Source organism: Alligator sinensis, unplaced genomic scaffold (genome assembly GCF_000455745.1).
Source record: "Alligator sinensis unplaced genomic scaffold, ASM45574v1 scaffold312_1, whole genome shotgun sequence".
NCBI lineage: Eukaryota > Metazoa > Chordata > Crocodylia > Alligatoridae > Alligator > Alligator sinensis.
In genome coordinates, this window is record NW_005842029.1 from 2,204,210 (window position 1) to 2,217,580 (window position 13,371).

The following is a 13,371-nucleotide window of genomic DNA, read 5'->3' on the forward strand; positions in this document are numbered from 1 at the left end:
GGGGGGGGGTCAGCTAGTGGGTTCACGTAGGGGTTTTGTTGGGATTGGGAGGGTCTGGCAGGTCCATGGGTTGGGGGCTGTGCATGGGGGAGGGAAGGGGATAGGGCTAAAAATAGCTTGGTCAGGGTGGGGGCTGTGTACACATGTTCAGTTAGATAAGGTACGGGTTATCCCGATCTACATAGTGCGCCCTCTTAGGTGAACTCAATTAGATGGGACCAGACATTTTTTGCCCAATTTAACCTCCCCAACTGTATGTATAGTTAAGCACTGGTCAATCAAAGTGTAATACCTTAAGTGAATAGCATGTTTTCCTGTCTTAGTTCTTCAAGGCTTCAAAGAAGTAACAGAAATCAAAGTGTCAACTTGTTATTTCCCAGTAGCCCTTCACAGGTACATTTTGCCAGGGGGATAGGGCACTTCTGGTATCCTATGCTATCACAAGTGCCAGAAGGGTGTGTAAAACTGCTGAAGTTCTGGGAAATTATTATTGTATATCTGGTCTCATTAACTCCACCCTAAAAATACAGGAGGTGTGAATTGCTTCCTAAAAGAAGAAACTAGCGAGTTAAGGTCAGGGAAGTCCTAGAAGGAAATTCTATGAATAGCTGAGCTCAGAGAGGAAGCTTAGCCTGAAGTTTATGATATACTCTTGTTTTTGAGTTACTGATAAAGTCAAACTACAGGAAGGAGAATGAACTTAGACAGTAACTCAAGCTCTGCATGCTTTGTGAGGACAAGGATAAGGATTCAGTCTGTTCATGCACATGAGTAACATGAAACTGATTATTCATAGAGGAATAAGAGTGGGATTTCTGGCAGCAGTCCCTTTTCGTCAGTAACGATTATTCATGCATCTAAAGAGAAATGAGCAATAGAATAGTGAATTTAATCACACTGGGATTGCGGTCTATTTTGCCATTTTTTAAAAGATTCTTGGGGTGCATAGTAATTATGATAATTACCCTGTCTTCATGAAATGGCTTTACAGGGTAACTGCCAAGACACTGAGATGTGAACTCTTCTAACTCCTCTCTCTCATGCTTGGACATGCTGACACAAATCTTAGTTTTACTCTGACTTGAAAGTTCTGTGGTTGCGATTGCCACAAAAAGCTGTATGTTCAATAATAAAAGGGAGAAAAAAGCTGAAATGTGCAAGATGGATGGATATCTGTGCGCTTAAAATGGGGGGTTTTAAGTTATTTGAGGTTGATTTGATTTGGTGTTGTTTTTATCCCCTTTCTGCTGACTACCAGGATATCCTGTTGCTATAGGCTAATGTGGAATGCACTAGTGCTTTAATGGTCAGAGTTCAATGGTTTTGTCATATTTTAGCAGGCAAGAAAGCTGGTCCCTAGCAAAATTCCTTTATCCTAAGGGGCTAGTCTTATGCTGGGGAAAAAACTTACCACAGATTTGAAGCATGCAAAATCCCACAGGCTCTTAAGCCTGTAACTACAAAGAAAAATTAGAGAAACTACAGAGAAAAATTACGTCTAGAAATGTGTGATAGTAGGATGTAGGATATGCAATACATCATGTTCCAAGTACACAGCTGTTGGATATTCAGTTAATAATGCCAAATTATATAACTTCAGTTGAAACTCATTGTTTTTTAATAATTTTGTCTAAAATGACAGGTTTATAAAAACTGAGAATCTAACTGATCTTTCAGTAAAACAGCAGAATTATGTGTAATAGATGAGTAATAGATAGGATTATTTCCAAGTATTTATAGACTTGTTTTATTTGTTCCTTTTAAAAGAAAAAATGCTTAACAATTGTAAAGAAGCTCTTTATTTTCTTCTGACTAATTAAAGTATCACTAGGCTATCTGCATATTCATGAGACTGACATCAAATCTAATTGAAAGGAATCCTATATCGTTTCCCATTCATTTCTGGGCTGCCTTAAAAGAAAAAACTTTAAATTTGTTTTAGATTTTTTTCATGTATTTGTGTGTGTCACTTGCTAAAGGAGATGGGGTGGATAAAAGGTTCCTGGGATTCTTGTGATATTTATTATTGGCCACCAGAGGCTGCTCAGAGTCCATCAAATATGTTTCATAGAGGATTCTAGTCCTAGTAGTAAAAATAATAAAGAAGTCCTGTTCTGCCATACATTTGAATTGTTTCTCTTATAAAACTCTAATAAGCTCCTTGGTGGTCTGTTTTTTATAGCAATTACTTACTTGCCTCAAGAAAGAACCACAGAAGGACAATTCCAGACTAACTTCTGACAGTCCCATCCTTTTGTCATTTATCTTCTCTTTAGCTTTTTCCTTAGCTCTCTCTCTCATATATGTGCTGATAAGTATCTCCAATAGCAATAATTTTAAACAAACTTGTATGCAGATAATTGTTTTTATAAGCATACAGATTGTTGTTGTTGTTTTTTCCATATTTCCTTCGTTTTCCTTATTCATTCTCCCACTATTCTATTTTGTTCATAGCTGACCCCATTTTTCTGTTTCCTCCTAGAAATTTTATTTTACTGCTTTCAATTAAAAAGAAGAAATGAGGCAACACATTTCATAACACTGCTGGGCAATAGCTCAAAGCACTACCGAAGATAATATAGCAAACAGATATGAGTACTAAATATGCAGTCACATTACATATTTTAAAGCCCAGAATTCAACATGTATCTTGCATCAGAAATGGACATAAAATACTGTTCTGGCATGGTGTTACCATGTTAACAGCTAGCATGTCTTCTAAAAGTATGTAGCTGAAACCAAGAAATTGGTAACATGATTAGGGACACGATACACAAATGTGTCACCTGCAAATGGATATTCTGTTGCAGGTTTAGGAGTGCATTCCTCATCCTGTGCCTCTGTCACTTGGCACTGCAATTGCTGATTTAACTATCACTCTCAAAACACACATTGTAAGTCAAGGAAATAAGCTAGTGTGGGTAGTGGAACAATATTCCTACACTCCAGAAATGAGGAAAAAAAAGAAAGACAGCTTATTTTGTGGATAAAGAGCAAATTGGTAATTGAAGGCCAAACAGCTAGTTTTACCACCGCTTACTATATCACAAAAATGCTTCTGTCTGAATGCTTATTATTGTCTTTGCAGATCTCTTTCATATCAATATATGTGCATACCACATGTGCTTGCTGATGTTGAACAGTGATTTCAAGCTTTTATGAAGTGATAAGCTATATATTAATGGTTTTAACAGAAGACATGCTAGCTGTTAACATGGTAACACCATGCCAGAACAGTATTTTATGTCCATTTCTGATGCAAGATACATGTTGAATTCTGGGCTTTAAAATATGTAATGTGACTGCATATTTAGTACTCATATCTGTTTGCTATATTATCTTCGGTAGTGCTTTGAGCTATTGCCCAGCAGTGTTATGAAATGTGTTGCCTCAGACTGCAAACTATTAATCCATTCCTCATTTATTTAATTCAGCACAATATGCAAATGCAGATTTTGAATTGCAAGTGCATTAACTTCTGCCTAACTTTACTTTGCTTTTTACTTGAAGGTATAAAATTATAACTAGATTATAGGTGAAATTTTAGTCATATTCAAATTAGTGGGAGTTTTTCCATTGACTTTAGTTGAAGTAATGTCACATTTTGAAAAGAAGTTTCTGATTGTCCCTAAACATAAACTAAGTCAAAATTGTGTTATCTGCTTCCATCGCTGATCAAGTGAATGAGTGGAAGATAATCTGATCCTCTGTGGTTAAAGCTTTCCCAAAATAGCATTGGTTCTAAAGCAACATTGTCTTATTTGGATCAAAAATGGAATAGATTCATATATTTTCACCTTTCAGATATTTTAATTTACTAGATAAAATGCAAAGTGACCATGAAATCAGCATTTTAAAACTTTCCTTGAGTAGAATTATTAAGGAGATTGACAAGGATAAAATTGCTAAATATCTTGTCTTTATGGTCACTCCTTTAAACTTGCCCTTCTCAGAGGGAGTGCATAAAAGCATTTACCCATAAATAATATGTTATTAAACTGTCATGATTTAATGTGACACATTTTTATCCCAATTTGCATGCCTGACAGTAGGCTTCCTAAATATCACCTTCAGGCCCATTGGCAAAAAAAGTAAACCAACTGAAATAAATGTTGGATCAGCAACCTGGGACGACCACAATGCTCTATCTGAATACAAGACAAAGGGCTGAAGCTATTAAAAACTATATGGTCCACTGCCATGCTAATGTTGAGTTCTTTCTGTGGAATGGGTTTGTATCCATGTAAACACATTTCCACGATTCATTGAATTCTCTGAACAACTGCCGCCCTCCCCACAACAATTTCAGTATAGTGGGAGCAGTCATTTTTAGACATAATTATAAACAGATAATGAGGTAGCTAACTTTCTTGCTTTTACTGAAAGACCCAAGTAGTTAGAGACCTTTCCTTTGCTGAAATCTATCAATAGCACAAAGCTCCACAATTTAGGAAAGCAAGAAATGAACAAAGCAAACAAATAAAAAATGCCTTTGAAAATTAAAAAGAATAAATTAATGTTTCCAAAGATACTAATATTTCTTATGTCAAGTTGCACAGGTTTTGCCTACCTACTTGGTATTCATTTTAATATTATATAGTAACCATAGTAACCTCCCAATCAAGAGATATGCAGCTGCTTGACACACTGAAATATTTCCTTAATGTAATATACAGTAAATACCTTGCTAATATTTAAAATAATGGTGTTGGAGAATGCTACATAGGAAGAAAAAGAAATTTATATAAATATTCAAGATTTGGAAATCCCTAGCAAATTATTTGCCATTTAAATTAAACATTTGTTTTTTTTCTTGCTCTTTTACATTTTATATATATTTGTGTACAATATATATATATTTTAAGACCAAAATATTAATCGGCATTAGATTATGTTGTGGGGGTCTGTATTATTATGAATAGTTCTCAGTTCTTTACATATCAACCATAAAGCACCTATAAGAAAGCCCATAGCAGAAATTTTAAGAATGGTCTAATGAGTTGGGATGGCCAAACTGTAACATTATTAAGGGCCTGAGCTGCCATCCTCTGTAAATCAGTGTTTTCTCGGGTGTCTTGTGTTAGGAACCCAAATAAATAATTAGATCTATCTTGAAGTGTAGGCTTCTGTGTAAGATGCAGATACCCATCTCTACAAATAGTGCCACAGCTTATCTTTTATTGCAAGCTATTACATAAAAAATATATCCTGTATGTGTCTGTCTGTCTGTCTATCTGTACCACATAAAAATACAACTATGGTTCTTTTCTGACTATCTTCAGGCTCCTTGGTTGCTCTGCCCATTTACCTTTCCATTGATGTCAGCATATACTCTAGTATTTCTACTACAAAAAAGAAATTCATGGGAGTGTGTTCAGTTTTTCTCATGCTACTGACTTTTTAGAAGTGCAACAAGAAGCAGGAAGAGGGATACAATTTGCAAATTAGGACAGCATAGACAACAGCAAAAACGAGACCAATCTGTCTTACCAGATCTCTATTCAGAGGAAAGATGGGAAAAGGAGCTGAAGCACTGGGGCCAGGTACAGGGGTGTAGGTTGTAGCTGTGTTGTTCTAAGCACATAGGCAGACAAGGTTCTTTGGGTAAATTTGATATCTTTTATTAAACCAACTAAATAGTTGGAAAAATTTTCTTAGCAAGCTTTCGGGTTTAAAAATCCTTTGTCAGGCTGAGGAAGCATCTGCAGTTGGTCTGTGCTCTTCCTGGATGGAATGAATAGTAAAGAAGCAACATGACATTTTTACCAGCATAGGTGATCAGAAACTGGTCTATACACTTAGCAGTATGGAAATTTGGCGCACACTGAGTGGTTGAAAAATGGTGGAACCCAATCTAAGATTTTACCCTCCCATCAAAGGTGAACATGTATTCTGTTTGCTGCCAAACTAAACTACGCTGCTTACAGAAAACCATATAAGATAAATCAATTCTGACTCAGGCTTTTTGAATGTCTGTACCCTAACTTAGGTAGGGAAGGAGAAGGGTTATAGTTCACAGAGGGAGTTTCTGCTACTTTGGACAGAGGGCCAGTCTATGCTACTAATTGACTGTGCTAGATAGTGCAGTGCTGCCCCAAACATGTTTTATGTGACCAGGCATCTGGAACAATGATCCTTAACCTGGGTGTCATGCCCCACCCAAGGTGCCATGAGATCCTTTTAAGGGTTCCGTGGAGTGCTTTACAATATTGGCACTTTTGGGTGTGCAAATACTTACAAGTGATTTAACAAAATAAACCCAGAGATTTCAAATAGGAACCAATAGTGTCACATTCTGACCTGGTGTGGTATTTCTGAGTTCTTTGCAACAGAAGAATTGCTCTATTATTTTTCCATAGTCAAATGGATGCAAGCTAAAAGCTGGCATTTTCCATGGGGAATCTAATGTGGGGTGCCTTGAATCTAAAAAGGTTGAGAACCACTAACTCGGGATAATTAGGTTGTCAGGTAGCATGCCTTGAGCAGCACAGTACCAAATGGCATGTAGTGAAATGGCTACACCTTGAACATCACATACGCTCTCTGCAGCTTCAAAGCTGGAATAGGGCTCTATTATTTTGGGGTTTAGAAACTGAATTTCCCTGCTGTGTCATTCCTTAATACCAGAGACTGAGGTCTGACGTGTCAGAGAGTAAAGGCTGCAAATAGCAGATGCCTTTTTCCGCAGGTGCCTCCCTCTCTTTTCCACAAGTGAGTCCATTTCAGTGTAGATTTCCTCAATTGAACGAGCCTAGGAATTGCACAGGAAGGATAGGTGGCTGTCAATCACCTGTAGCTCTCAATCTCCACTCTGTTTAGCACTTAATGTGTAGCTAAGCAACTGGTGACAGTAACTTTTTTAAAAGCCATTTCTTCTTAGTTCTTCATCTGATTTTACTTCTGTTTTCAATTGGATATGAATACCACTAGTTATACATTTCTCTCTGAGCTTTATGCTTAGAACTAGTCAGTAAAATGACATTACAATCAGTTAATATGGCTACACAATTTGATCCAATGCTCCTGTATGGATCAAGGGCTCTTAGGGCATAACTTACCTCTATTATGTCATAAAGCACAAAGCTCATGAGGCAGGTGTGTCACTGTCCACTGGGATTTGGGGAGCTGCACACAATGCAGAATCGGGACCAATGGGATTGTCCCACTGGGTCTCATTGGCATTTACATAAATTCTGCTTTATGCTGCCCGAGAAGCATGGAAGGAGCCTTTGTCTAAATGCAAATGAGGTATATCAAATTTAGTTGTGGTGATGTGGAGATATAGCATTTTATTAATAGAACACAACCTTTGAAGAACACATGAAAAAAGAGTGTGGGAATAGGAGACAAAATATAGTCCTGGGGTTTAAAACTGTATGCAGTTGTCCTGGCGTGCTGGGCACTCTTTGCATGATGTGAAGTATGAGGTACTTCTGTGCTTTTCTTTACTGGTGAAGAGCAGCTGTACCTGGGGATAGTGGAGACGGGGGGTTGCATGCCTAGTTCTTCCAATAAAGCAAACACAAGCAATTATGAACAGTATACACGGCACACGCACCTGCCAGTTTCTGTGACTTGAGATGCTGAGATGTCAGAAGCAGACCAAATAAAATGGGAAAGAAAGAGAAGCATAAGTGAAAACATGCTGGTTTATATTTTATTTCTGTGCTTGCTTTCATACTGTGCAATCATTACCAGCTTCAGCCCTCACAATTTTAACTTATTGGAGCTACCTGAAAATAATGCACCTCACATAAAAACATTATAGTTTCACAAACCAATAGTTCACATCTTTTTTATATGAGCACTGTGTATAAAATAACAATCAAAGGGCTGGAGCATAAAACAGGCTTGCCAGGAACCTGTGGAAATGTGTTATCTTTGTAGTCATTATCTTTTAATAACCAGCACCAGTTAACCAAAAAAAAAGTGCGGGGGGGGGTAGGGGTGGTGAGAAGTTTAAAGAGAAAATGCATCTGGAAATGTGACCTAAATAAAGTTTAAAAAAAAATGGAAACTAATAAGCCTAAACTATATGCTGGTATTTAAATGAAATGGGGGACAGTGGCTCATAAAGTACCATCGGAAAACAGTTAAAAAGTTAAGAAGAGGTCTCTTTGACACAGATATAAGGGTGAGAGATGATCAGATCAAGTTGATCCTCTGGGGACACTACTAACAGTGAAGCTGCTTTAAAGGGTAACATTTCAACTCCTTTTCTAGCAGGCATATACATAAATAAGTTTGAATATTAAACAATGCTACTAGTGGGAAGAAAAAGAAAAAAATGCCAAATAGTCACACGATAGGGAATGCTCTGTGACATTGTTTCTCATTTGCTTATAATAATACTGAATGACTAATGCTTTGTGGTATCTCTCCATATCCTCATGGGTTACTTTACTAAAGTTTCCCTTCTTAAAAAAAAAAAAAAAAAAAGGGCCCTTCTGATTTTTTTTTTTTTTTTTTCTTCTGAATTCTTTATTTTTCCTCTTCTAAAATCCAAGAACATAAATATTTTGGGTTGCGCTTCCCTTATAAACAAACCAGATAATCAGTACTTAGAATCTGGATAGCAGTACCTAGAGAAAAATAAAGAAAATTAGTAGCCCTGTAACCAATTAGGACTGGATTTTGAAGGGAGTCTGAGGTCCTGACAGATTATATCAGAATCTTATAGAGCCAAATCCTGAAGTGTTTATTCAGCCAAACTCTCAGTGATACTAAGAGGAGTTTTCCTATGCCAGGTCTAAGGACCTAAAGATCTGTATTTCTACACAGACCTGATCACACTAATGTGGCATATAACAATGATATCAGTAGGTACCCTATTTAGAGAAACATTAATTTTAAACCAACTGTAAGAAGTAAAAAGTCCAAACCAAAAAAACCCCTGTATAATTGAAAAAACAAAGATATATCACCTATTTTTCTTCATTGGGGGAATGTAAATGTGTGTTTATCACCCCTGATTTCCCAGAAATGGATCTAGCAGTAGATCTACCTGCTCATTGAATTATCTCGGATTAATAATGTTCTTCCAACATGTCCATTTTCAATTGGGGGACTGAGAGCCCCTTCAGCAGGAGCTGCTTTTGCCTCTTCTTTTCCACATAGATAAATCCTTCCCTCCCCACTCCTGCTTTTCTCTGTCTAGGGCAGAGCTTTCCAAACTTTTCATGTTGGTGACACACTTTTTAGACATGCATCATTTCGCGACACAGTAATTCAGTTTTACTAGCAAGCCGGAGGTTAAACTAACCCGTTATAAGAGATACGGACACATACATAAATTGTAATAACGAAATGTATGGGGACACAACATATCTCATGAAAACCTTTCATTTATATTTTTAAAAATATATGATTTGTAAGATAATAACATACATTGTTGTCATTTATGAGTAACAGTATGTAAGTATGTGCAAGAATTTAAAAAAGTTGAATAACACCAATAACTACTTACCATTTTAATGGGATGTATGAGGTTGATGGGATGAACACAGTTTCTGAATATTTGGTGGAATATTAGATAAAGACACTCGCATTTCGTCATCAAGCATTTTTAAGCTTCCACGTTTCAGTGTCTTTAAGTTTGCCATCGTTGCAAAGGATACTTCACAAATGTATGTAGTAGAAAACTGCAGAAGAATTTTTAACGCTTTTTTAGCTATGTTTGGATGCATTTTTGAAATGCGAATCCAAAAGCTGTCTAAGTCACCCTCTTCATACATCATTAAGAGATTTCGATCATTTTTTATGTCAGCTAATTCTTCTTCTTCAATAAGTGAAAAGTTCCTCGTTGCAGTTGAAAGAAATGGATTTCTGATCCAATCATAGTCTTGGATTTCAACATTTGGGAAGTAATGCTGAACTTTCTCTCCGAGCAATGTTAAATGGTCAACAATTAGCGAGCTGATATCACATTTTAGCTCGCACTCAGCAGTTTTGGAAAACATTTCAAAATTTCCTTCTTTCACTTGCCTTTTCCAAATTGCTATTCTGTCTCTCATAGCACAAATTTTATCTACTGCTGTTAAGATATTTTCTCCTTTTCCTTGCATACTGGTGTTTATTTTATTCAAATGTTCAAATAGGTCAGCAAGATATGCCAATTTTGTGCACCAAAGTTTGTTTTGAATTAGATTGCAGAATTCAGTTTGCTGATTTTCCACAAAAAGTTTAAGCATCATTTCCCTCAATTCATATACACGACAAAGCACTCGACCTCTTGAGAGCCAACGAACTTCTGTGTGTAGTAGAAGCTTTTTAAACCTTGCCCCCATTTCTTCACAAATATGAGCAAATAATCTTGATTGAAGGTCTACTTTTAATGTAATTGACCATTTGAACCACTTTGTCCAAAACTTTTCTTAATTCATTTCCAATGGTTTGCGCGACTAGTGCTTCGCGATGTAAAAAGCAATGAGTAATTATAATATTTTCATTCTCTTTCTTTGCTAAAGCTAGAAAACCTTTTGTTGAACCAACCATTGAGGGCGCGCCATCTGTGCATATTCCTACACAATTTAACCATTGCAAATTATTTTCCTTCATGAAGCAATCTAAAGTTATAAATATATCTTCACCTCTAGTTCTCATTGGAAGTTCTAGACAATACAAGAATTGCTCAATAATTCTGTCAGTATGAATGAAACGTACAAAAACCAATAATTGTGCTAACCCACTGACATCTGTTGCTTCGTCTAATTGCAATGTAAAGATCATATTATCGTCTTGAAAAATATCCTTCATTTGCTGCTTAATGTCATCAGACATGTCTTGAATACGTCTTCCAATCGTGTTATCTGCCAAAGGGATTTTATTAACTTCTATCTCAAATTCGGGCCCAAACATTGTTCGAACAATAGCACGGCAAGATTCCTTTATGGTGGTTTCGGCAATAGTGTGTGGGTCCTTGTTTTTGGCAATTATTTGAGCAACCAAGTAACTTGCCTTTTGAGCTTTCTCTGATGTCTTCATTCTCTTTGTGAATGATGCAGACTGCTTCTTTATAGATTTTGAAAGCTCAATAAAGTATTCTACTGGTTTTTCTGACAAATGACTGTGCTTTGAGGTAAAATGACGCTTTAATTTATTTGGTACCATACTTTCATTTGCAAGTATATCCCCACAAACTAAACACTGAGGACAAGGATTGTTTTCATTACCAGAAAATGTGAACCCCAGTTTCATATAATCTTTATTGTATAAACGAGGCTTGGAAATTTTTCCTTTACACTTCTTATGTACTAATACAGACCGTTCAACAGTTGATTCTTGCATAGTTTCCTCTATAGCGGCTACATTTTGTTCATCGCAAAGGTCATCTTCACCAGCTTTTCTTTTCTTAATTAGAAACTTATCCATTTTACGGGTAATTCAACTGCAATTTAATGAATAAATCTATGCAAATTTATTTTTAGGTTTTAGCATTAACTAAATATGAAAATAACAGGACTGTTTTTAGCGCTTATCTTTCTCTGTTTTTTCTTATGAAAATAACAGCACCTGCGCTCCACTCCCACAGTGATAAAGTGAGATAAAGATAGGAATCAGGACCAGGAGAAAATGTGAAAAATAAACAAAATTAACTAAAGTATTTACAATACATATTAGGACACATAGGTCCAGGTAGGAGCTCAGCTGCAAAAACACATGAAGTAGAGAAGCAAAAGTCCAACAAAAATGGTGTAAATATATATGTCTCACTACAAGGCTATATTGCTGCAAATATTTGCAACGCCTATGTCCAGAGTCCAGTTCCAGCACTCTCCGGTGGTACACTGCCGGTGGGTGGTCAATCCACAATTACAGCAGAGTAAAAATAAAAATAAATGGCAGAAATCAAATTATAAGTGCCACGTGGTGAGTGGCTTGCTGTTTGCCACATTGGGTTTGGGAGGGTGGCCTACCTTCAGCCAGCAGCAGGTGGGCTGACTGGGTGACAGCCTGCAGCTGCGCTCGCCCGGGTGATTGGGAGCACGCTGATTCCGAGGCTTCTGGCCTCCACTGAGCTCCGTTCCGATTGGCCAAGATGGCGGACAGCCCGCTCGGTGCAGTCCCAGTCCAGGACCTCCGGGGGACTCCTCCGCTCAGCACAGCTGAGAGTTGGGGGTGGTGTAACTCACAACTAATTGCTCCGTTAAAGGAGTCTCCAATGAGAATTCCGAATTCTCCACACTCCTCGCCGTACCGCTCCGACACCGCCAATCACGTGCGTCCTACGTCAAGACGCCACATGATCCTAAAGCAGCTAATGTTAAAGCAGCTAAGGCTTAGCTGCTTTAACATTAGCTGCTTTAGGAAGTTCCGGGGGAGGGGCCAAGGGAAGCAGACGCGAGTAAGGGAGCTCCGCGGTGCCCTTCCGCAAAATTTTCTGCTTTTCGCGCAACACACCTACACACTGCCGCCGACACGCTAACGTGTCGCGGCACACAGTTTGGAAAGCTCTGGTCTAGGGGCTTACATAGCCCCGGTTACCATAATGCCTAGAGCCCTTTTAGGCATTAACAGATTTATCCTCACAATAGTCTTAGGGAAAGGGGAAAATATCCTCCTTTCATAAAGAAGAAATTGAAGGAAAGAGAAAGTAAAGAACTTGTCTAAGAACACATAAAAGGCTTGTACTAGACAACCTAGAACCAATTTACTGCTCCAAAACTCAGTCTTGTGCCTGTACCCCTTGGACAGGAAGTTTTTACCTTGTTGAACGATCTTTGCATTTAAAATGGTTTAGAATTTAGCTGTACCGGATGGACATAGAAGGCACACCTAGATGTTCATTAATGCTATTTTGCTACTGTACATGAAGTTTAGTACGTACCTCTAATATGAGGTAATTCATAAAGGTAAATTATGTTGCCCTGGCGCACAGTAGAAAAAGCAAATGACTTTTTAGTGATGGTTAATGTGCAGTAGACTAATTCTACCATGCATTAGCGTATTAGCACTGTTTTTGATGTGCAGTAGAGTAGACTACTGAGCATTAAAGCGCGCATGTACATGTGCCCAGTGACATACAAATTGCAGTGGGCTGTAGAGCAAGTTGTAGTTTATATCAGTTTGACCACTGAATAAAAACATGGGTTTATCCTACAGGTGTTATTTAATGCTCTTAACCAGGTGCTTGTGTGTGAATATTTGTGTGTGTACATTGTGGGGCAGCCAAGAAGCATTTCGTAAAGTATGCTTACTAGAAACTGTAGCTTAGGGTGTGATCATGTAAGTTATATAATGCACAATCTAAGGTCTGTGTCTGATTCTGTATTTGCTTAGCATCACCTTTCATTATTAGAAGTAACACCTTCCTATGGAATAAGGTATTTTTCAATTTAATGAGATCGATAAAAATTTAAATATTCTCTTTCC

The 13,371-nt window shown here is 37.5% G+C and overlaps 1 protein-coding gene across 8 annotated transcripts in view; it reads left to right on the forward strand.

The window, feature by feature from the left end:
• The window catches only part of MID1 (midline 1), a 395,575-nt gene that overhangs the window by 141,511 nt on the left and 240,693 nt on the right, over positions 1-13,371 (forward strand). The gene's annotated exons all lie outside the window — the stretch shown is intronic.